This window comes from Chionomys nivalis, chromosome 1 (genome assembly GCF_950005125.1).
Source record: "Chionomys nivalis chromosome 1, mChiNiv1.1, whole genome shotgun sequence".
Taxonomy (NCBI): Eukaryota; Metazoa; Chordata; class Mammalia; order Rodentia; family Cricetidae; genus Chionomys; species Chionomys nivalis.
Genome location: NC_080086.1, coordinates 123567282 through 123592631, shown reverse-complemented (window position 1 = coordinate 123592631; position 25350 = coordinate 123567282).

Genomic DNA, 25350 nt, shown 5'->3' with positions numbered 1-25350 from the left:
CCAAAGGGCTATTAGTAACATTAGTGCTTTGCACATAAAAAGAGTTGAATCATGAAAGAGGAAGAGTCAGTTCTATATTTGATTTCTTTCCCTGTATAGAAAAGAATGTATCAACTGGCTAAATAAACTCATGAACTGTTAACCACTAACATTGTAATTAGAGTAACAATGACAACCCCACTCAGTTTTTCTAGTTTCTCAATGATACATATATAGGAATTTGAATTTTAATATCTAAGAAAAAGAGTGTGTGAAATGTTCTGTATGGCTGACTCTAAATGGAAACTCCCAAAAGCAGGGAAAATATTCTTACCCAACTCCATAGTAAAAGGCCTTTTCCAATAACAGTAATGTTACACCAGTATGATGTTGTTGTTTATGAAACTAGAGTTTTTCATACAATAAATTCTGATCATGGTTTCCTCTCTCTTCTCCACCTCACATCTCCATCCATCCAACCTCACACCTTTTTTTCCACTCTTTAGAAAACAAAAAGGCAAATATGATAAAAACAAAAAAGAATGAAAGTCTGTTTCTATTGTCAGTGTCTTTTTCACAATTATAGAAACTGAGACACAGGAAACATCAAACAAACAGAAAAAAGTTAAAAGCATGGAAAACGTGTACTTATGCAACAACTTTGTTCCTCAACTAGAAGGGAAGAAAATAAAAGTATCCTGAGAAAAAGACATAAATGGTGCTAAACATTCCATAGTACTCAGACCAGTTTCACAACTAAGATTTATCCCACCAAAAAACTAATATGTAGACTTATAAAATCCAGGTTAGTTTTATAATCCCTAATAAGCAGCTCTTAAGACTTGGTGCATATATGACTACAGCATCTGTCTTTATACTGCACCACACTTCTCATTTCAGAGGAATGGCCACATAAATGAATGTGATACTCAATTTAGCGTAAGATAATCATGAAAATGTAACATTAAATTTGCTCTAAGGATTTCAGTCCTTTGCAGCATAACATAAGCAATTTTTGAATAATTACACTAATAAGTCTACCTCCAACTAATTGCTTAATTCATCAATCTACCATTAAATGTAAACCTGCTGCAAATTATACTAGGCATACTTTCTTCATACAAAATACAGAAAAAATCCACACCTTCAAAAAAATGTCTAAACTTGAAAGAGATAAACAATTTTCCTTTAAAAGTTCTCAGTAACCACCTGATTTTGTCATTCTTCAACAAATGTTAGATAAATGAAAAAAGTCATTAATTACATGCTTTCCTTCTCATCTGTTCATTTCCCACATGAATTTGGCATAGTTTGGTGAGGCCACAGCAGTGTCTTACTGTGCTGGGAAGAATTGAACAAGACCAATAACTTCATTTCCTCATAGGTCATTTGTATGTAGTTGCCTTTTGAAATATCAAATAACTTACAGAAAGAAAACAAATGAGCCACTGTGTCCTAGAGAAGCATAGTCAAGAGACTGAAACAAAAGTTTCACAAAGCAATACTTACTCTTGTGGCTTTATCATATGTGCAAATATTTTCTATTCTATTCTTATTTGTTTCGTAAAATGACATATTAAATTTAATTCACAATCTTAGAATAGATCTGCACTTATAACATTTGCTTCTGTATATGTTGTAGGAGAACAAAGACAAGAGTAAATGCTTGCAGTAGTGTTAGGAAGACAATATATTTTGGCTCTGTGTTGGAGAATACACACCTCTTAAACAAAATCATCATTAGAGGCCTCTAAGAAAGAAGCAGGACCTTCCTATGTGATAAACTTGATGTGACAGTTGCGCTGATTTACATGTAAATGTCATCACATGCCTACAAAGTCAGTACTATTATATCTATTTCACACTTGTAGAAACTGAGACATAAGATAACCTCAATAGTCTATATTTGAACTACTGTAAAAAAATACCATAGACTGTCTGATTTTCTAACAATAGGAGTGTGCTATGCATAGTTGTGAAGCTGGCAAGCCCACGATGAAGGAAGTCACAGGTCCTGTGACACGAGACTTTCTATTTCCTCATTAATTAAAGATGCTTTTTTGTTGTATCTTCGAATGGCAAATGAAAATATCTAGGCTTTTTGTTTCCTTTTAGTAAGAACATTCATCCCATTTGTGAATGTTCTTCTCTGGTGGCCATGTTGCTCCCAAAGCCCGTGTCTCCTAACACGCTATTGGGATTAGTTTTCAGTACATAATTTTAATAGAACACAATGTTCAGAATATAGTTGTAAAGCCAGGAATCGTGTACCCCAGGTCATAGATGTGCTGAAAGAAGAATTTAAGATTTGCAGACAATCTATTTCCAGTGTCCATGTCTTAATTGTCCTTTGATATTGTCTTTGAAGCCGAGAAGCCAGCTACATAGTTTGGTGAGGAACATTCCTTTTGTTAAGGTCTAAAACAAAAATAAATCTGTCTCAACTGTCCAGCAGATATAGCCCCATCTAAAGTTATTAAACATCCATTTCTAAATAACCTTTCAGCTCAGTTCCAAACATGACAAACAACCCAAGACTACCCTTGCTTTATCCTATCATTTATCATTTCTGTTGCCCAGAAAACAGTGTAAATTATCACTTTATTTTCTAGTTTCAACCTAGCAAAATTCTTTTATCATCAAATATCACTGTTAGATCTTAGCCCAGATAAACTGTTGGCTCCAGTAATGCAATCTAAGTCTTCTAAAAGAAAGCCTTACAAATGCCTTTCCAATAACTCAAATTTCCCTGTGAATGATAAATCTTCTAACTCTTCTGCTCTATCACAAAAGTAACCACAAAACTAAACAGAAAAATAGCTATACCTTCATCTGGACATGGTCTCTCATTCCTATAATCCTAAAACTTATACTGAATACAAGAGCATCACTTACCTGTTTAATACCTGCCCGAACTATACAATGTGCTCAAGATGAACTGAGCTATGTGATAAGATCATATAGAAAGAAAGAAAGAAAGAAAGAAAGAAAGAAAGAAAGAAAGAGAAAGAAAGAAAGAAAGAAAGGAAGAAAGGAATAGAAAAAAGAAAGGAAAGAAGAAAAAGAAAGAGGGAGAGAGAAGAGGGAAGGAGAGAGGGAGGGAGGGAGGGAGGGAGGGAGGGAGGGAGGGAGGGAGGGAGGGAGGGAGGGAGGGAGGGAGGGAGGGAGGGAAAAAAGGAAATCCAATCTTTAGCCAAACTTCATAAAAGTCAGAGTGATAGGACTGAATCTGACCTTACGGTTTCCTAAAAAGCCAATTATTTGTAAGGCAAGTTCCAGAATCAGTGTAAGCAACTTGCTTTGACTGATAGAAGAGTAGCTGCTGCTATAATTAAAAAGTAATGGGAAAGAGATAATAGGCACAGAAAAAAGAAAGAATGATAAGTGAGGTAAGAAAAAGAGTGTAAGTAGATAATTCTGTAAGGTCATGGGGAAAAGGACTCAATAGCCAGCTTACTTGGCATGTGGAAAGCTGAGTTTAATAGCTCAGTGTGTTTTATAATGAAATCAGAGACTTGGATCATCAAGAAAACACACAATGAAATTTCAATGTATTTTCTCAGTTAAGGGCTCGTTTTTAAAAAAGAATGTCTCTCAATACTATAAAAATGATGAAAATTCCTGAATGGGGATGTTCTATCAGGAACTCATCAAGGCCAGCTGGCCTGGGTCTGAAAAAGCATGGGATAAAACCGGACTTGTGAACATAATGGACAATGAGGACTACTGAGGACTCAAGAACAATGGCAATGGGTTTTTGATCCTACTGCACGTACTGACTTTGTGGGAGCCTAGGCAGTTTGGATGCTCACCTTACTAGACCTGGATGGAGGTGGGTGGTCCTTGGACTTCCCACAGGGCAGGGAACCTGGATTACTCTTAGGGATGATGAGGGAGGGGGACTTGATGGGGGAGGGGGAGGTAAATGGGAGGTGGTGGCGGGGAGAAGGCAGAAATCTTTAATAAATAAATAAATAAATAAAAATTAAAAAATGATGAAAATTAATGCTGAGAACTAATTGTTCATATGCTCCATTGTTGACTTCCAGGGCATCTAAGAACTAACTCCTCCAGTTTCTTCAAATAACTAGGAAAGTACAGAGTTATGAGCCCATGGTGCCAGTTTCTGGTTCCAGCATATCCACATCTGAGTCATGATCTGGATGTCAAGATCCTGCTGCCAAATTTCTTCACTCATGCTATGGGTACGCCACTGCCTCTCCTTCCACCTAGCATTAAAGTCACAATTCCATCTTCCATCTCATCGGCAGATGAGCTAGTTGGTCATTTGCATTTGAGAAATAACTTTATCCTTCCAAAACAAATTCTGTGATAAAGACTAAAGAAATAACTAACATAGATGGCTGATCAGGACCATAAGAGAGGGAAAGAAAGTGAAGGAGAAAAGAAGGGAGGAAGGCGAGAGGAAAGAAGACAGTCCTATTTTTAGCTGTCCTTCCATCCTCCCTATTATTTTCTAATTGGTCTTTCCTTTTTAGATTTTATCTTTATTTTTAATTGGGGAGGATGGGGTGAGCATATGAATGTAGTATCTGAGGAGCCCAGAAGACACCATCAGATGTCCTGGATCTCAATTACAGGTGGTTGTGAGCCCCTCAAAGTTGGTGTTGAGAAACAAACTCAGGCCTTTTGAAAGCATTCTTTGCCACACCTTCAACCCTCTCCATTTCTTTCCTGTTTTTGTTGAAATTAAATTTAATCACTTTGTTCATAAAAATAGCTATTTACTGCATAATTCCACAAATGACACAGCAGCTGAATTATAAAGACAATCATCAATCAATAAAATGGCATAAAATCTATATAGATAAAATAATTCTTTTTATTAGTTTTTTATTTTATTTTTTAAAAAGAAATCAAACTATCTTTTTTCATTTTATATACAGGTCATGGTTCCCACTCCCCTCCTCCCCTGTTCTCCACATTTTCCCCAGACCCCCACCTCATTCCATTTCTCACAGAAAGTAAGACAAATTGCTTTGGGTAAGATCCAAGGCCCTTCATGCTATATCTGGGCTGAGCAAGGTATCCATCTAAAGAGAATGTGTTCCCCAAAAGCCAGTCAAGCAGTAGGGATAAATCCTGGTGCCACTGCCAGTAGCCCCACAGTCCAGCCCAGCCATACAACTGTCACAACATTCAGAGGGTCTAGTTTGGTTTTCTGCTGTTTCCTCAATCAAAATATCTCTTTCCTTGCTCTCAGCTCTGCCCTTCCTCCATTTTGATTATCTTGTTCCCTCAAGTTCTCCTCACCCCTCCCCTTCTCACCTCATCTTCCCCTTCAGCTATCCCTTCTCTATCCATCCCAATGTTCCCACTTTTGTCAGGTGATCTTGCCTATTTTCCCTTCCCAGGTGGATCTATATATGTTTTTCTTGTTACTTAGCTTCTCTAAGGTCATGTAATATAGCCTGGTTATCCTTTGCTTTACAGCTAATATCCCATTATGAGTGAGTGAATACCATGTTCATCTTTCTGGGCCTGGGTTACCTACTCAGAATGTTTTTTTCTACTTCCATCCATTAGTAATGCAAATTTCAAAAAGTCATTGCTTTTTACCACAGAGTAGTATTCCATTGTGTAAATGTACCAAATTTTCTCTATCCAGTCTTTGGTTGGGGGCATCTAGGTTGTTTCTAGGTTCTGGCTATGACAAATATGCTTCTATGAACATAGCTGAACAAATGTAATTGTACTATCATTGAGTATCTTTTGGGTATATGCCCAAGAGTGGTATTTCTGGGTCCAGGAGAAGGTTGACCACAGTTTTCTGAGAAACTGCGATACTGATTTTCAGAGTGGTTATCCAAGTTTGCATTCCCACAGCAATGGAGAAGTGTTTCCCTTACTCCATATCCTCTACTGCATAAGCTATCATTGGTTTTTAGATCTTAGCCAGTCGAACTGGTGTAAATGGTACCTCAGAGTTGTTTTGATTTGCATTTTCCTGATGGCTAAGGATGTTAAACATTTTCTTAAGTGCCTTTTGGCCATTTGAGATTCTTCTGTTGTGAATTCTCTGTTTAGTTCTGCAGCCCATTTTTAATTGGATTATTTGGAATTTGGATGTCTAATTTCTTGAGTTCTTTATATATTTTGGATAGCAGTCCTCTGTCTGATGTGGGATTGCTGAAGATCTTTTCCCATTCAGTAGGCTGCCTTTTGTCTTAATGACTGTGTCCTTTACTTTGCAGAAGCTTCTCAGTTTCAAGATGTCCCATTTATTTATTGTTCCTTTCAGTGTCTGTGCTACTGGTGTTATATTTAGGAAGTGATCTCCCATGCCCATGCTTTGAAGGCTACATCCCACTTTGTCTTCTATCAGGTTCAGTGTGGTCAGACTAATATTGAGGTCTTTAGTCCATTTTGGGACTTGAATTTTGTGCATGGGGATAGATAGGGATCTATTTTCACTCTTCTGCATCCAGTTATGCTAGGATTATTTGTTGAAGATGTTTTCTTTTTACCATTGTATATTTTATCTTCTTTGTCAAATATCAGGTGTTCGTAGGTGTGTGGACTAAAATCCAGGTCTTTTATTTGATTCCATTGGTCAACCTGTCTGTTTTTATGCCAGTGCCAAGATATTTTTATTATTGTAGCTCTGTAATAGAGCTTAATGTCAGGGATGGTGATGTCTTCAGAAGTTCCTTTATTATACAGGATTGTTTTGGCTATCCTGGATTTTTTGTTTTTCCATATGAAGTTGATTATTGTTCTTTCAAGTCTGTGAAGAATTATCTTGGGATTTTGATGGGAATTGCATCGAATCTATAGATTGCTTTTGATAGGATTGTCATTTTTATTATGTTTATCCCACCTATTCAAGACCATGGGAGATCTTTCCATTTTGGGGTGTCTTCTTTAGTTTCTTTCTTCAAACACTTAAAGTTCTTGTCAAATAGGTTTTCACTTCTTTGATTAGTGCTGCCCCAAGATATTTTATGTTATTTGTGGCTATTATGAAAGGTGATGTTTCTCTGATTTCTTTCTCAGCTTCTTTATCATTTGTATAAAGGAGATCTACAGATTTTTTGAATTGATGTTGTATCATGCCACATTACTAAAGGTAGTTTTCAGCTGTAGAAGTTCCCTGGTAGAGTTTTTTGGGTCACTTATGTATACTCTTATATCATCTGCAAATAGTGAAAGTTTAACTTCTTCCTTTCCAATTTGAATCCCCTTTATCTTTTTTTATTGACTTATTACTCTAGCCAGAACTTCAAGAACTATGTTAAATAAATATGGAGAGAGTGGTCAGCCTTGTCTTGTTCCTGATTTTAGTGGGATGACTTTGAGTTCCTCCCATTTATTTTAAAGTTGGCTATTGGCTTGCTGAATATTACTTTTATTATGTTTGTATATGTTCCTTGTATTCCTGATCTCTACAAGACCTTTTTCATGAAGGGGTATTGGATTTTGTCAAAGGCTTTTTCAGCATCTAATGAGATGTCATATGTTATTTCTTTCATTTTATTTATATGGTGGTTGCATTGATAGAGTTTCATATATTGAACCACCTCTGCATCTCTGGGATGAAACAAACTTGACTAAGGTGAATGATTTTTTGATGTGTTCTTGGGTTCAGTTTGCCAGTATTTTATTGAGTATTTTTGCATCTATGTTCATGAGTGAAATTGGTCTGTAATTCTCTTTCTTGGTTGAATCTTTCTGTGGTTTCAGTATGAGGGTGACTGTAGCATCATAAAAAGGATTTGGCAATGTTCTTTTTGTTTCTATTATGTGGAGCACTTTGAGGAGTATAAGTATTAACTCTTCTTTGAAGTTCCAGTAGAATATTACTCTGAAATTATCCTGCCCTGAATTTTTTTTGGGGGGGGGGGGGCATGTTGAGGGGCTTTTGATGACAGCTTCTATTCCTTTCAGGTTATAGGTATATTTAAATTGTCTTCCTAGCCTTGATTTAATTTTGTTACATGGTACCTATTCAGAAAATTTTCCATTTCTTTTCCATTTTCTAACTTTGTGGAGTACAGGTTTTTGTAGTATGAACTAATGATTCTCTGGATTTCCTCAGTGTCTGTTGTTACATCCCCTTTTTCATTTTGATAATTTGGATGTTCTCTCTCTACCTTCTGATTAGTTTGGATAAGGGTTTTTCTATCTTGTTTATTTTCTCAAAAAACAACTGCTTTGTTTCATTGATTCTTTGTGTTGTGTTCTTTGTTTCTGTTTTATTAATTTTAGCCCTCAGGTTGATTATTTCATGTTCTATAATCTCCTGTGTATGCTTCTCTTTGTTCTAGAAATTTCAAGTGTGCTGTTAAGTCACTAGAGTGAAAATTCTCCACTTTCTTTATGTTGGCGCTTAGTGCTATGCTCTTTTCTCTTAGCACTGTTATTTTTCAGTAATTGTGTTGTATGTTTCCCTTATTTATGGTTTGCTGATGTGAAATTATCTGTTGCCTGTGTTTTTGTGGGTGCAGTTAGCTTCCATGGTATGGGTTTTACTTCTAGTACTTTCTGTCAGGCTGGATTTGTGGATAGCTATTATTTAAATCTGGTTTTGTCATGGAATATCTTGCTTTCTCCACCGATGGTAATTGAAAGCTTTGCTGGTAGTAGTAGTCTGGGCTTACATCTATGATCTCTTAGTGTCTGAAGCACAGCTGTTCAGGACCTTCTGGCTTTCATGGTTTCCATTGAGAAGTTGAGTATAATTCTGATAGGTGTACCTTTATATGTTATTTGACCATTTTCCTTTGCAGCTCTTAATATTATTTCTTTATTCTTTATGTTTGCATTTTGATTATTTTATAGCAAGGGGATTTTTTAAATTTGTTTTTTGTTTTGCTTAGCTTTTTTGGTTTTGGTGCATGTTTTATTTTTGATCCAGTCTATATCTGTAAGTTTCCTGTACCTTCATAGGGATATCCTTCCTTAGATTGGGAAAGTTTTCTTTTATAATTTTGTTGAATATATTTTCTGTGCCTTTGGGCTGTAGTTCTCTTCTGTCTTCTATTTCTATTTTTCTTAGGTTTGGTCTTTTCATGGTGTCCCAGATTCTCTAGATGTTTTGTGTTAAGAATTTTTTGGATTTAATGTTTTCTTTGACCAATAAATATATTTTCTCTATATTATTTTCAACACCCAAGATTCACTGTTTCATCTCCTATATTATGCTTGCCTTTGTAGTTCTCATTTGTTTACCCAGATTTTCCATTTCCAGAATTTCCTCGGTTTGTGTTTTCTTTACTACCTCGATTTCAGTCTTCAAGTCTTGAATAGTGTGAAAGAATGGTCTGTATTCTGTCAATTAAATTTTAAATAAATGCTTATTGGCCAGTAGCCAGGCAGGATTGTAGGCAGGACAACCAGACAGGAAGTAGAGGTGGGTTAATGAGAACAAGAAAATTCTGGGAAGGAGGAAGCCTATTTCTCTGCAGTCCTGACCAGCCACAGAAGAAACAAGATGTGACTGCCTCATTGAAAAAGGTACTGAGCCACGTGGCTAACATAGATAAGAATAATGGGTTGTATAAGTTATAAGAGTTAATAAGAAGCCTGAGCTAATGGGAATAAGTTTATAACTAATGTTGAGCTAATGAGACAATCAGTTTATAACTAATGTTGACCTCTGTATGATTTCTTTGAGACTTAAAGATTGCAGGAACCAGGTGCCCAACATGTGGATGACTGCATCCACATAAAGCCTGAGAGAGCTTGGGAAGTAATTCCAGATAAAAAAAAGAATAGTTAAGCACAGCTTATTTATAGCAGCATTTTCTCAGGTTGGCTCTGCTTCCAAGAGGCAAGTACTCTCATTTAAGAGAGGCTTCCTGACTCAGCATTAGCTGTAAAACTTTACAGCTCTTTTAAGAGGTTCTGCCACAAAACACTTAAATGGTGTTGATGAAAAGCTGATCACATGCTTTTTGGTTTTCACCTGTAGCAGGAAAAAAGCCATGCTGTTTTAAAATGCTGGCTTTCTGTGCTGTCCTGCCAGCACAAACTCTGACTCTTTCAGGCAGGAGGTCCAGCCACAGAGCATATGAATGTGGTTTGTGAGCACACTGTTGAAGCTTGCTTGCAGACAGGGACCTTGAAACACCACAGAGTTGTGACAATAAACGTGGTTATAGTCGGTACCTCTGCCATGAGGCTGGAATTTCAGAAAGCTAAAGAATGAGCAGGATCCAGCTGTCAAAGTCATAGCTTTAATCCTCTTTATATTGCTTAGCAAATTAAAGACTCATGTGGTCAGAAAAAGAGAGAAAGATACAGGAAAGAGAGATTCAAAGACAAAGAAAACCTCTGAATGGTTTACAGTGTATTAAAAATAGATGCAGATTTGGGAGAGAAAAGAAAAAGGTTAAAGTCCTTAAAATAAAAAAGAAAGAAAGAGAGTAGTTGGGTGTGGTGGTACTTACCTTTAATCCCAACACTTGGGAGACAGAGGGAGGAAGACCTCTGTGAATTCAAGGTGTGGTGGTATACACTTTTAATCCCAGCACTTGGAAGGCAGAGGCAGGCAGATCTCTGTGAGTTCAAGTACAAGCTTGTCTACAGCAGGACAAAGATACACAGCAACCCTGTCTCAAAAAGCCAAAATTTAAAAGTAAAAGTAAAATAAATAGAGGCTTAAATAAAACCACATAAAGATGAAAAATACACAAAGAGTCTAGATAATGTATGTTATTATGCTCTCTTTGAATTGTTTGAATGCTAAGGAAAGAACAAGAGCTGCTAAAAGATATTTGCTTATAAATGCTGCAGGATTAATCCAAGATAAGTATTTTATAAACACCTTAACTTCAAATTTGAAGTCAAAAGGTATGTTACTTTGGAGAAGAGGTTTTGCATTTGTTTCCACAGAAAATGAAAAACTGTGGATTCATTCTGAGTTCAGAAAAATCAGGTTTGATCAAGGAAGACCACCTGAGAAATCTCCAGTAGAAACAGATGGCCCAGATGTCTGAGTTCTACATCCAGAACAGATTCAAGATGTTGCTTGAGATGATCAAGTCTCACAGGATACTCCAGTCAGGACTTGATCATAACTCTAAATTTTCTTTAGGTCCCCATAAGATTATCAGTGCCCGCAACTAGCAGGAAGTAGCCTGGAAAACTATGCCCACATTCCCCCAAAAAACGGACTATGGATATTTTCCTTTGTTTTAAAAAAAAAAAAAAAAAAAGAGGGGGAATTGGTGTGGGAGAATGGTCTGTATTATGTTTTAAATAAATGCTGTAGTATGGAGCTGTGGGTCTCTTCCCACAGCCCGGCTCATGGCTGCCTGGCTAGCTTATGCCCCAAAATAATGACACACAAACTGTATTCTTTTAAACACTGCTTGGCCCATTTCTATTCATGTGTGTAGCACCCCAAGGTGTGCTTACCGGGAAGATTCTAGCCTACATCCATCCTGGGTCGGAGCTTCACCGTGTCTGCTCTTGAGAGGAGAGCATGGCATCTGCTCCAGAGAGCAGAGCTGTCGAGTCTGAGCTCACTTCCTCTTCCTCCCAGCATTCTGTTCTGTTTACTCCACCCACCTATGTTTTAACCTATGAGGGCCAAGCAGTTTCTTTATTACTTAACCAATGAAATCAACAGATTGATATGACACTCCCACATCACTTCCCCTTTTTCTGTTTAAACAAAAAAAGGAAGGCTTTAACTTTAACATAGCAAAATTACATATAACAAAACAGTTATATCTATTTTATCTTTTATCATAACAATGGAAAACTATAACTATAACTATCTATCTATTCTTCAACTCCATCAAAGACTCCAGAAGAATACAATATTACCTAAGCAAACAAAAAGTAAGCAATTTTCAAAACTCTAGAAATGACAGAGACATCTCGCTGCCTGGACAGTCACCCAAAGTTTCTCTGTACCATTGGGGCATCCATCTTCAGCCTACAGGCCCATAGTATCCAGAGACTTTTCCATGAAGCAGGAAATTTCAAAGGCAGTTCAGTCACTATCTGCTGTGTCCTGCAGAATGTCTCACAGACTCTTTCATGAATCAGGAACCCTGAAAGATCATCTCACCTTTAGGCAAGTTCAGCAGTCCTCTCTCTGCGGGTTCTTTGTGTCCAGTTTATGCAACAGTCCAGGCAAGAGCAGTTTCTTGCCCAAATGTCTAACAAACTCCATAAGGAGCCTCTTCGATGCCCATCTTCTTCTTAAAGTAGATTGGTGCTGCCAAGAGCAGAGTGTCTCATTGTCATGAAAAACCCTAAGTTATTAAAACACTTAAAATGCCATATTTTATAATCTTTGAACGATATGAAGAATGTCTATCTAAAATATATCTATGCACATCTAGAAAATCTAACATGACTACAAACTTTACTATTATAAATAACTATTCATTAACAACTTATATACATAACATTTTTACATGAGCTACACAATCACAATACCTTAATCAATATCAGAAATACATATACATATAATAAAATTGACCTTAAATTTAAATCACTAAAGCAAAATCCATATCAATGCAAATTATTCATACCTATATCATATCCCCCTTTAAATGTAAAAGAACATTTATAAACAATATTTGGGAATATGGACGTAGTTATTTCTCTCCAAACTGCTTCCTGCTGAATGGGGGCACTGTTAATCAGGTCTTTTATGGGATAACCTGTCTGCTAGGTTCATCACAGTCGGCAGTTGAGCAAAGTAATTTTCTGAAGGTGTTCACAGCAACCTTTCAGGAGGGCGTGGTCTATCATACCATATTGAAATAGAAGAAATCCACAGGTCTCATCCTCTGTGAAAACAAAAGAAGAAACTCTTTTCCAAAGTATCATATCCTTAGATCCAAATTCTGAAGTCAAGGTATTTTGAAAATATCTATCTTGGATTAGTTCAGCAGCATTTATAAACAAATATCTTTTAGCAACTGTTGCTCCTTCCTCAACATTCAAACAATTCAAACAGAGCATAATAGCATACAGTATCAAGATTCTCTGTGTATTTTCCATCTTTGTGCAGCTTTATTTTAACTCTATTTTGTTTATTCTTACTTTTATTTTATATTTTCTGTATATCTTCATCCTGGAATAACTCTTTAGACCAGGCTGTCCTTGAACTCACAGAGATCTGTCCGTCTCTGCCTCCCAGGCAGTGGGATTAAAGGCGTGTGCTACCACACCTTGAAGTCTCAGAGGTCAATCTCCCTCTGCCTCCTAAGTGTTGGGATTAAAGGTGTGTACTACCACACCCAACTGCTTTCTTTCTTCCTTATTTTTTTAAGAACTTTTAGCCTGCATATACTTTTAACACACTGTAAACAATTTAGAAATTTTCTTTGTCTTTGAATCTCTATTGTATCTCTCTCTCTTTTTCTGACCACATGAGCCTTTAAATTACTGAGCAATATGGCTAGGATTAAAGCCGTGGCTTTGCCGGCTAGATTCAGCCCATTCCTTAGCTTTCCAGCCTCATGGCAGAGGTACCGGCTGTAGCCATGTTTATCACCACAACTCTGTGGCGTTTCAAGGTCCTTGCCAGCAAACAAGCTACAACACTCAAATGCTCTCTGTGTAGCTGACCTCCTGCCTCAAAGAGTCAGAGTTTACCCTGGCAGGACAACCCAGAAAGACGGCATTTTTAAACAGCTCATTTTTTCCTGCTATGGCTGAAAACTGAAAAGCATGCGTTCAGCTTTTATCAATACCATTTAAGTGTTTTGTGGCAGAACCTCTTAAGAGAGCTGCAAGTTTTTGCAGCTAAAGCTGAGTCAGGAAGCCTCTCTTAGATGAGAGCACTTGCTTGCCTCTAGCAAGCAGAGCAGACCCGAGAAATTGTTGCTACCAAAAAAACATGCTTTACTCTATTCTTTCCCAAGCTTTCTCAGGCTTTCTGTAGATTCAGTGCCCCATGTCTGATATATATTGTATATATTTACCATATTGCAGTGTACATTTCTACCTCTGATTAAGATACTTACATATTGCTTGTGTATTGATATATATTTACCATACTGCAATGTATATTTGTACATTGTTTATATTTGGAGGTCATTGTCCTCATTTGTTTCACAGTTGTTTATTGTCTTAGTCTTTAAGTTAGATAGGTATTGAGAATTATATAGATCAATAGTATTCTAAGTTTGTCATTTATAATTAGACTAATCAGGTTCTTTAGATACATAGAGATTATACTCAGTATAGATTGATAATCTTCAACCTCTTTAAAGAGCTGTAGAAAATGGCCTTTAATCTAACTCAGAGTTTTGTGGTAGTGAGACACAATTGCTCCTGGCAACACCGCTCTATTCCCTCTATTCCCGAGAGAATGTTGAGCACCAAAGACACGCCACCTGGAGCCTTTCTTCTTGGTTGAACTGGCCTTTGGGTAAAGAAATGCCCATACCTCAACCACTGACAGAAATACAGAGTATCTGTGAATGGAAAAAAACAGGACTGTCATATCCTGCCAAGACAGGGTAAGATAGTTTTGACAAGTTTCTTGCCTTTGAAAATGGTGTGTCAGTTATGTTAGGCCTTAGCCAAAGTTGGTTGCTTCAACGCTGCAAACGTGACCTTGGGTGATTGCCCAGGTAGCTAGTTGTCTCTGTGATTTGTTGCATGTTTTGGAAGTTGTTTGATTGCACTTCCTAATTACTCAGGTAATATTATTTCCCTTCTCAGATCTTCGATGGGGTTGAAGACTATATAAATGTAGTTACTTTCGACTCATGACTTAGCCAAGCTATTTATTATATAAGACTTAAGCTAGTTAGAATAGGATATTTGTACTTATTGTATATAATTTCATAGTAGGTTTAGAACTCTCTTACTTAAACAAAAGGGGGAGGTGTTGCGGGAGGTCCTTCCGCTCCTCCAGCCAATAGCCGCCAAGATACCAGCCCATTGGGGCGTGGTCTCTTTCCCTTTAAAAAAAGCGGCTACTTCCCTCCTCTCTCTCTTTACTTCCTGCTCCGGTTCCGGCGACTAGACTTCTTCCTAATTGCATGCGCAGAGGGCTGTTGTCTGGGACGGTGATCTGTAAGTTTATTCCCCTTTAAATAAATACCACCCTATTAATCACAATTCCAAACTGGTGTGGGATTGTTTATGACTTGCGCCTTCAAAATGCTGATTGGCAAGTACACAGGCAGGATTATAGGTGGGACAACCAGACAGGATGTAGAGGTGGGTCAATGAGAACAGCAGAATTCTGTGAAGGAAGAAACCCATTCCTCTGCAGTCCTGACCAGCCACAGAAGAAGCAAGATATGCCTGCCCCACTGAAAAAGGTACTGCGCCATGTGGCTAACATAGACAAAAATAATGGGTTAATATACGTTATAAGAGTTAAGATGAAACCTGAGATAATGGGCCAATCAGTTTATGATTAATGTAGACCTCTGTGTGATTTCTTTCAAACTTAATGACTGCAGGAACCAGGCAGGACAGAAAACTCAATCAACACTTGAACTGTTTGAACTGTTTGCTTTACCTGTTTGATCGTTTTTTTTTTTTCCCCTTGGCTTTTTATTTTATTTTTTTTATTTTTTATTTTTTTTATTTTTGGAGACATTTATTGAGTTTTTCCAAATTTTGTTTGATTTTTCCTCCATTTCTTGAAGGGAATTTTCATTCCCTTTTTAAATGTTTTCATCATCCTCATAAAGTTACATTTAAAGTCATTTTCTTTTCCTTCTTCTGGGTTAGGATGATCAAGTCTTATATAATATACTAAGCATATCTTAGTGAGATTTCCTGAATTTTCCCTCTGTGAGCCTAGCTTTATTATATTTAATGGTATTGCATATGCTAGCTCAGTCGGTAAAGCATGAGACTCTTAATCTCAGGGTCATGTGTTCGAGCCCCACGTTGGGAACCAAAATGATGAGGCGTAAATGACCAGCAAATAGGATTAATCAGGCTAGCTTTAATATCAGCTTTATTAAGGGGAAGAAGGGGATAACGTACAAAACCAAGGTTCCAACAAAGAGCAGGAAACAGAAGGGGAAGTGGGGAGCACACCCGTAAAATTTACAAGTAAATATTAGCCTAAGGGGATCCTGCCCTTCAAGCAAGGTGATTGGCTGGGCTTCCCCTACATGTATGTGTATATATGTATGTATGTATGTGTATGTATGCACACATGTGTATGTATATATGTTTATGTATGTATTATGTGTGTATGTATGTGTTGCTGTTGTTGCTGTTACTCATTCTACTCTGTTTGTTTCTTAATTATTACCATAAACAGCTCTTCCACATATCAAATGTATTTGGTTTTCATTGCTTAATAAATATTGAAATGTACCTAAATAATCTTCTGGGAATGTTATTGTTTTCCTGGTTATGTAGTAGGTGAGAAATATTTTTACCATGTTTCAAGCCATTGGTTTCAAACTAATTTCCTTCTTGAATTATCTTCATGTGGGTGTTTCCTGACAGTTTCTGCTCATTTTGAAATGTTGTAGGACTTTGAAACCATAAATAACAGGTGTTTCTCCATAGAAATAGCTGGGAGTAAAGGGGTCTCTTGATGTAATAAGTCCCTAAGTCTTTAACATGCCTTTAGGGATGATTGACATATCTTAGACTCACAGTCACCATCTTAGACCTTGTATACTTCCTTATTTTCCATTGCCAATCATACTTCAAAGATAATTTCTAAATTGCCTCCACATACCCTAAAGTGGTGCCTTCGTAGGTTGATCAATTCTGGTTCTTCAAACCCTCAAGGTATAAATATTATAGATTCCTCAGTATCAGATAGTCTGCTATACTGAGGCTCAGAATCATGGTCAGTATACCCATTCTGAGCATGAACATGGACTCCAAAATTATTTCATCAGTGTTGAGCCCTTTTAGCACCTTACCTCCATCCTCAGCTTTTAGAGTCATTACATAACAAGGGTCTAAACTGGGAGCTACCAGTGACTTCTTATTTTGGATGCTTTCCTGCTCACTTAAAAATGGAGCAGAGAAGCCGGGCGGTGGTGGGGCATGCCTTTAATCCCAGCACTTGGGAGGCAGAGGCAGGTGAATCTCTGTGAGTTCGAGACCAGCCTGGTCTACAAGAGCTAGTTCCAGGACAGGCTCCAAAGCCACAGAAAAACCCTGTCTCGAAAAACCAAAAAAAAAAAAATGGAGCAGAGAAAAATGTAGAGCTCAATAAAAATCAATAAAATCAATCAATCAATCAATAATGTCAGCTGTACTGTTTTTTATCAGTATCTGTGAACTAAAATATTGTTTTGTTCTTGGTATTAACTAAAAGTGCATAATAGCATAGCTGTACTTAAGTCACACACACACACACACTTTTACATGAACTAATAAAATATTACGTCTCCCTATGGGTTGTTCAGTATTCTTTAGTGTTATTTAACTCTCCCTCCCTGTCATCTTCTATTTTACCCTCCTCTTTTGCCACTTAAAGTCCTGCCTCATTATGGATACTTATCATATTTTGCAGCTATTGTTTTACTCATAGAAATGCCATACCTTGCCTTAATTTTTGTGACAAATGTTGAAATAACTATTGTCATGCAAATGTGTCCTCTAGATACTGATTTCACTTAATTGACAGTAGCTCCTCAATAAAGGACTGGCCTGAAGGGAACCTCTCATCTATGCCAGAACTTTAGTCATATTGATGTTGTCCAGCTGATGTGAGTAGATAATAGGAATGCCAGTTCCAGAAGTTAGCATTTTATAGCATTTCTCCAGATCTGCTGGCTCTTATATACTTTCTGTCTCACTTCTACGTGGTTGCCTAAGCTGACAAAAGAACTTTAATGAAGAAAATAAGAAATGGCAATAAAAAGAATATTCTTGGCAAACAGAGATGTCTAATAACACTGACACAATAAAAGAAAACTGTTAGAAAATGAGGCTCCAGAATTGAAGCACAGAATTTCTGTATCCCAGCTGAGTCACACCCTGATCATTTTTGCCTGTTGTGATTGGTCCTAGAAACTCTGTCTTTCTGATTTTATTAACTACTAACCCAATATCTCTTATTCTCTTAGAGAACTTATATTTCCATTCTGTTCTTGTCAGATTTTAACTATGGCCATAGATGGCTTTGTTATGATAAGAGGATTCCATAATAGCTGTGATTTGGTTAATTGCCATCTAAATTTTCATTAAACATGTACAAATTGCTGCATATGTGTTTAGACAGAAAAAAAGATATATGTATATATGTGTGTGTGTGTGTGTGTGTGTGTGTGTGTGTGTGTGTAGATAGGCAGGCAGGCAGACAAACAGATAGGTACCGATCTAGATACAGGACTTTACTGGAAAAGTCAAACTAAAATAATAGCATCCTTTCATACATAGTTAGATGCAATGAGCCTTTTAAAAATGAAAACCATTCTTAGAAAATTGAAATAAAATGTAATATTTGTATTTTGCATAATGAGCCATATTTTTCCTATAGGAATGAAATGGTATAATTACAAAAAGTGTCACCTGCCATAAAACAAATTGTCTCCATTGGTGGTTGTTGCTATTATAATTTTCTTAAGTTTAAGCTAAAGCCCCATAACAGAAGCATTTGGCTATAAATTAAAGAAGTTATAAAATTATCCAGTCAAGAAATTGGTAATCAAGTCAATTCACCCACTACTGGTACATACTTAAACTCTTGTATGCATGCAGATGTTGATGATCAACTCCAAACTATGAAAGAAAACTATTTCTGAACCTAAATGACTAAGTTACTTATAATTCTTTAGTTCCAATTTTTATGTTAACTTCCTAAGAAAAGTTGGGTTGGGATCTAATTCTACTTTATCAAGCTATCTTATGTATAGACTCCAATTAAGTAGTGATTTACTTTTTTTTTAAAAAAAAAAAAAGCCACCTACTACAGTTTGCTGAAATTCACTTGAGGTTGTAATTCTTTTTCCTCCATATGATAAGACTTGCCTATCCATCAAGAATAAACAGGAACTATTTACTAGGAAGCATAAATATAGTATTTCTTCTTAGAAGCCTTAGATTGGAAATATCAAACAGGAACAGGTTGCTAAACAGTTAGACTGCGTAACCATTAATTAATGGTAGGCAGTGTATAAAGTTTTGAATGTGCACAAAAGAAAGAAGTTAAGATTTGTAGTAATTTTAGATTATAAAGATTCATAAAAACATAGATATTAGGTTGGATGTTAAGCATTGGCTAAAAATTGTCTGACGTAAATATTGCTAGGCATCCTATCTTGTGTTTTGTTAGAAATGATTATTAAGTAAGATAGCTAATTAAGAAGGAAACAGAAAGAAAGAAAGGGAGAAAAGGAGAATGGGAAGGGGGAAGGAGGGAAAAAGTAAGGGAGGGAAGGAAGGAAGAAGGGAGGGAGGGAAGGAAAGAAGAGGATTATCAGGATATGTATGTATATAGATTATTGGACAAATGTTAGATCTATGATAATAGAGGTAAGTTGATTTTTCTCATTATTTAATTTTAAACTACTCACTTCATCTCTGAGACTCTGTGAAGCTATCTGTACAAACTCACTTTTCATCAATCAAGCAGTCAAACAGGGCAGTTACAAAGAAATATTTTGTACAAATACCTTAAAGAAGTTTATATACCTATACTCTTTCAGGGATATGATGTCAGTCAAAATCTTTCATAATTCTCAAATGATTGTATAGCTAACTTAAATTTCTAAGTGTGGCTTTCACTTCCTCTGCAATTTTCTTCTTTATATTCTCTGCAAACCATATCTTGCAATTATTTCACAAAGAAGTCAGCCTTATTTGATCCAGTTCTGAAAGAAAGAACCCCTACCCCTTCAGCTAAGTAAAACTTGAAAAGGGCATAAAGGATAATACCATCGGGAAGATGAAACCATCAAGTACGAGAAGTGGCGAGACACAAGATGCAGGGCACTCTCTCCAGAGAAGAAAATCAAGTTGTTAGAATATAATAATTTTTTTCTAGTATGTATCAGAGCCTTATTAGAGCTTAATTCCATGCAGAGAGTATGCTCATTCTGTACTCAATACTATTAGAAGCGACAGTATAGCAGAAATTGCAATCAAATCTCTCAAGAAGAGAGATTCTGTGCACTGAAAGAGGAAAAGAAAACATCATACATCTTGATATTACCCACTATAAAGGTGGCACAAGCGACCAAGAACACAACCCTCCAGAGCCCTTTTCGGAACCACTCACTACCTTTCCAAAAATATTATACTAAAGCAATTTTCATTTTTTCTTGTAAAAGCCTGAGGCAAATCTGAGCTACTCAGATGAGGTCAAAATGGTTTAGAATTAAAGATTCAAAATAAAGGAGGAAGTCCTGACAGATGAAAGCATTGCTAACCCTTTGCAGTCCTAAAGAAGGGAGTTTATCTCATCCCTACTCACCACCTCAGAAAAACATCACATCAAAACTTCCCCTTCCTCTTGCAGGTCCTTTCCAATCTGCAGACAGTTAGCAGCAAGGAACTCCAAGTTGTTGTTTGTTTTATAACCTTCTCTACTAAAATATGAAGTATAGAGAATGGTTCATCAAGATCCTGTTTTCAATGCCCAGGGCAATGTCCCCAGTTAGTTCCTTGGGCACCTGAGGATAGGGAACCTGAAATGAACCTAGTCTATAGCCATACTGATGAATATCTTGCATATCACCATAGAACCTTCATCTAGCGATGGATGGAGATAGAGACAGAGACCCACACTGGAGCACCGGACTGAGCTCCCAAGGTCCTAATGAGGAGCAGAAGGAGGGAGAACATGTACAACGAAGTCAGGACCATGAGGGGTGCACCCACCCACTGAGACAGTGGGGCCGATCTATTGGGAGCTCACCAAGGCCAGCTGGACTGTGACTGAAAAAGCATAGGATAAAACCGGACTCTCTGAAGATGGCGGACAATGAGAGCTGACAAGAGGCCAAGGACAATGGCAGGGGGTTTTGATCCTACTTCAGGTTCTGGCTTTGTGGGAGCCTAGACAGTTTGGATGTTCACCTTCCTAGATCTGGATGGAGGGGGGAGGACCTTGGACTTTCCACAGGGCAGGGAACCCTGACTGCTCCTGGGACTGGAGAGGGAGGAGAAGAGGAGTGGGGGGAGGGGGAGAGGGGCGGGAGGAGGGGGAGGGAAATGGGAGGCGGGGAGGAGGCAGGAAATTTTTTTCAAAAAAAAAAAAAAGATCCTGTTTTCAGAGTAGAGGCACCGTGCTTCAAGACAACAACCAAAATGCTCACACTGCAATTGGGCACCTGTCCACAACCTCCAGATAACAACCAAAATGTTCACACTGCAGTTGGGCATCCACCCCCACTCTCCAGATAACAACCAAAATGTTCACACTGCAATTGGGCACCCACCCCCATTCTCCAGATAACCTCTTCTCCAAAGGTAACCTAACCTAACCTCTGAAACTATTTGCTAATTTTGCCTATGTTGATGCTGTCTCTAAACTTAACCATATGTTTTCTTTTGTGCCAACTTCTTGACCCAATATATTTTTAAATATATCCAGGGTTTCACATAAATTTTGTCCATTTACTCATGATGCTATATAAATAAGCCCCAATTTAATAATTGCATGGTTAAGAGATATTTAATTGATTCTCAGTGTATAGTTATAATCAAAGGAGATAATTATAAAAAAAATTACTAAATCCTACTATCATGAACTTTTTAGATGAATATATACAGTCATCTGTTGGATGTATTTGTGGGAATGAGATATAGTGTCAAAGAATATAAGCACTAGGCTTTAGTAGATTATATCAAATAGTTAAACAAAGTAAATAAGCAGATGAATTTATTATCTCAGAAAGAAAGTGTGGTAATTTACTATGTACCAAACACCATAGTAAATTCAGGAAATAAGGTAGGAAGAAAATACGTTAGCCTGATGTCATGAAACTTAGTATCTAAGTGGGAGGCACAAATATTAATCAAATAATTCCTCTAATGCAATGCATCATTACAAACCATGATTGTAGAGAGAAAGTAGATACAATCAATTCTTGTTTATTATTGAGAATGTTTAAGGATTCTTTCTTTTAGAAAACCAGAGTTCTCATCTAAGTCCCATGCTATCTTGTGCCCTGCTAACACTTATGCACACTCATTTCTCAAAAAACAGCATTCAATGTCTGGCACTGTCTGTGAGCTCACTAAAGACAGGGGACTTTTTTAAAAAATCTTTTTATCACCATGGCCTGGTGTCTGGCACATAATAAACACTAAACAGACACCCAAAGTCATTCTAATTAGGTCAACTGGGAAAATATTTTTTTCTTTCAAAGAAATTGTGCTAATGGTTATATGATCTCAATATATGTGCCCCGAAAATCAGATTCTCATTGTGATAGTATTTGGAATCTAGAGGAATCATGTGTGTTAATTACTTTTGCATCAGTGTGACTAAGGTTCTAATAGAAACATTATAAGGAAAGAAAGATTTGTTTGGGTTCCTGGATTTGGAAGATTTCATTTCATCGTGGCTGGAGAGGCTCAGCAGTGGGAACAAATGGTGGTATTTGTTCTCATCATGGTGGGAAGGGAAGCAGAAAGCAAAGCCAGAAGTAGGACCAGATTAAGCCACCTGTACTCTCTCCTACTTAGACCGTCTTGGCCCTCTCTCAAGAAGTGTCTATAGCATTTGCAAATAGCACCATTAGCTGGGCAGTAAATCTTCAAAATGAGACTGTGGGGGTATGTCAAAATCATAGCACAACATTAAGCTTGGGAGAATGGAGCCCTCATAAGAAAACAATGAGAGGACTTGATTCCTTTTTCTCTACATGTATATTTCCCACCGTATGATAATACGGCAGGAAGGTGGCCACCTGAGAGCCAAGAAGAGGAGTCTTCAAGAACACCCGTGTATATTTCCCACTGTGTGATAGTACAGCAGTACTCTGGTCTCAGATGTCTCCATCTTTGGAAGTACAATTTTTTTGTGCTCAGTTCCTGTAGCACAGTGAAGACAGACAAAAAGCAATCAAATGCCAGCCATGGAAAATATACCAGGTTGGGCCACTCAAAGCATCAGCTCATCGTTGTTTTGAAAATTCTTTCCTGACTCTCTTTTCCCCTTTTCTAGTAGACACTGTCCATTCTCAGAGAAGCAGATGTTTAATAAAAAGAGTTCAACCACAAAATGCATTCACAGAGAGCAGTTTAATGCTAAGAACAATGTCTTCTCTAGTTTCCATTAAATGCTTCATTTAGTGCACCACACCACAGAAGTAACCAGGACTCAGTACTCAGTCATCGTAATGTTCAGGAAAGTATATAGCTGTAAATCCTGAAACAAGCAGGCTATACTACTGACTTCTGTGTAGTGAAAGAAAATATCAGGAAGAAGTTAGGCTCGGATTGACGGGATTCCATGATATTCCTCTTTCATTTCAAAACATCCAGACCATTTTATCCTGTTGTGTCAATGTGATAACGTTTTGTCATTTATATACAACTTTCTGTCAAATAAACTGAAAGATATACATGTGTACATGCACACACCCACAATATACAAATATTACGTACAATATAAATAATACAATATATTGATTAGTTTATGAATCTTCACCACTTCTGGACATGTTGTCATTATTAATAATACTTATGGACAAAGTCAACACAAAGGGAGTCAGATTTTTAGATAAAGAAAATAAATAAATACATAAAAAATAATATGGAAACAAATTCTTTTTACAGGAGCTGTTGGCTATGTGTAGCTCTTCATAGATAGGGGACTGTGTTGAATATCTTTTGTTCTAATTGGCATTCTAATTGTTCCAGTTGGTATTGGTATTGTCATTATGTTGGACTTATTCAGGAGTTATCGCTGAACACATGTATATATGCGCAATTTTCCTAATTTTTCTTTCACATGGTGCACAGATAACACACTGGCATGAGTAATCACTAGTAGAACACACCGTAAGTTCAGGGGGGAAATTACCTTCTGTTTATTCACTAGTAATTAAAATTGTATAGGTCTGAGAAACATAATTAAGTCGCAAGTTAATATTGACTTGTGGTTTACAGACTTTTCTACAGTTCTTTGGAACTAGGGAAATGCATGGATTTGAGTTGAAAATAATATGTTAATGCAGTTTTGGGTGGAAATGACAGTGTGTTTGGTTTAGGGTGAATGTAATTAGGGAGAACTAGAGCATGCTGGTGAGTGGACTGCTGCTGTACATTGGGAAAAGCAGGCAAGCAGGGGGAACTAGACAAAGTCATCCTGAGTGAGGCAACCCAGACCCAGAAAGACAAACCTGCTCTGTACTCACATAAATATATATTAACTGTTAAATAGAGAAAAATTATGCTACAATCCACAGACCAGAGATGCTAAGTGACAAGGAGGGCTCTAGGGGAGGTACACAATTCACCCTGGGAAGGGAAAACAGAATAGATTTTTGTGGGTAGACTGGAGAAGCTGGTGATGAGGAAGGATCAGGTGGGGAGGCAGGGAGAGAGGGAAGGAGTATGGGGAGAGGCAATAGGAATAGGTGGGCATTTAGTGGGTAATGTAGAAACCAAGAGCGGTGGAAACTTCCTGGAACCTATGAGAGTGACGCGAGCAAGAACTCCTAGTAACAGGGTATGTGGAGCTTGAACCACCCATCTTCTGTAACCAGGCTAGACTCCCAGTGGTGGGACTGGGATGCCAATCCAGCCACAAAACCTTCTATCCACAACCTGTCCTGAGTGCAAGATGCTAGGGCAATGGTGGCTCAGAGCTTGTGGGAATGACCAACCAATGACCAGTCTAACTTGAGCCCCATACCACCAGAGAGAGCCCAAACTCAATATGGCCTGAAGGGCCAGGAACAGGAAGCTGGATGGCTCAGAGACCTAAAATAAAACCAAACATAACTGAAAAAAATAAATGAAATTATTCCTAATGATACTCTGTTATACATTAGTTGGAGCTTTGATAATCCCACAAAAGATGGGGAAGCAGGATGGTAATCCTGCAAAAGATGGGGATGCTGGATGGTAGGAACCAGAGGGATTGAGGGAACCAGGAAAACAAGCCCCATAGAATCAGCTAAGCAGAGCTCATGGAGGGCTCACAGAGACTGAACTGACAGTTACGGAGCCTGTATGAGTCTGTGCTAGGTCCTCTGCATAAATGCTGTGGTTCCTTAATTAGGTATTCTTGTGGGACCCCAATAGTTGAAGTGAGGATGTCTTTGACTCTTGTCTACTCATGGGACCCTTTTCCTGCTACTGGTTTGCCTTGTCTGGTCTTGATGTGAATGTTTGTGCCTATTCTTATTGCATCTTGTTAATCTGTGTTAATTTGTTATCACTGGAAGGCCTGCTTTTTTCTGAAGAACAATGAAAGAGGAGTAGCTAGGAGGTGAGAAAAGAAAAGGGAGGGGAGGCTGTGTTCATCTGGGATGTACT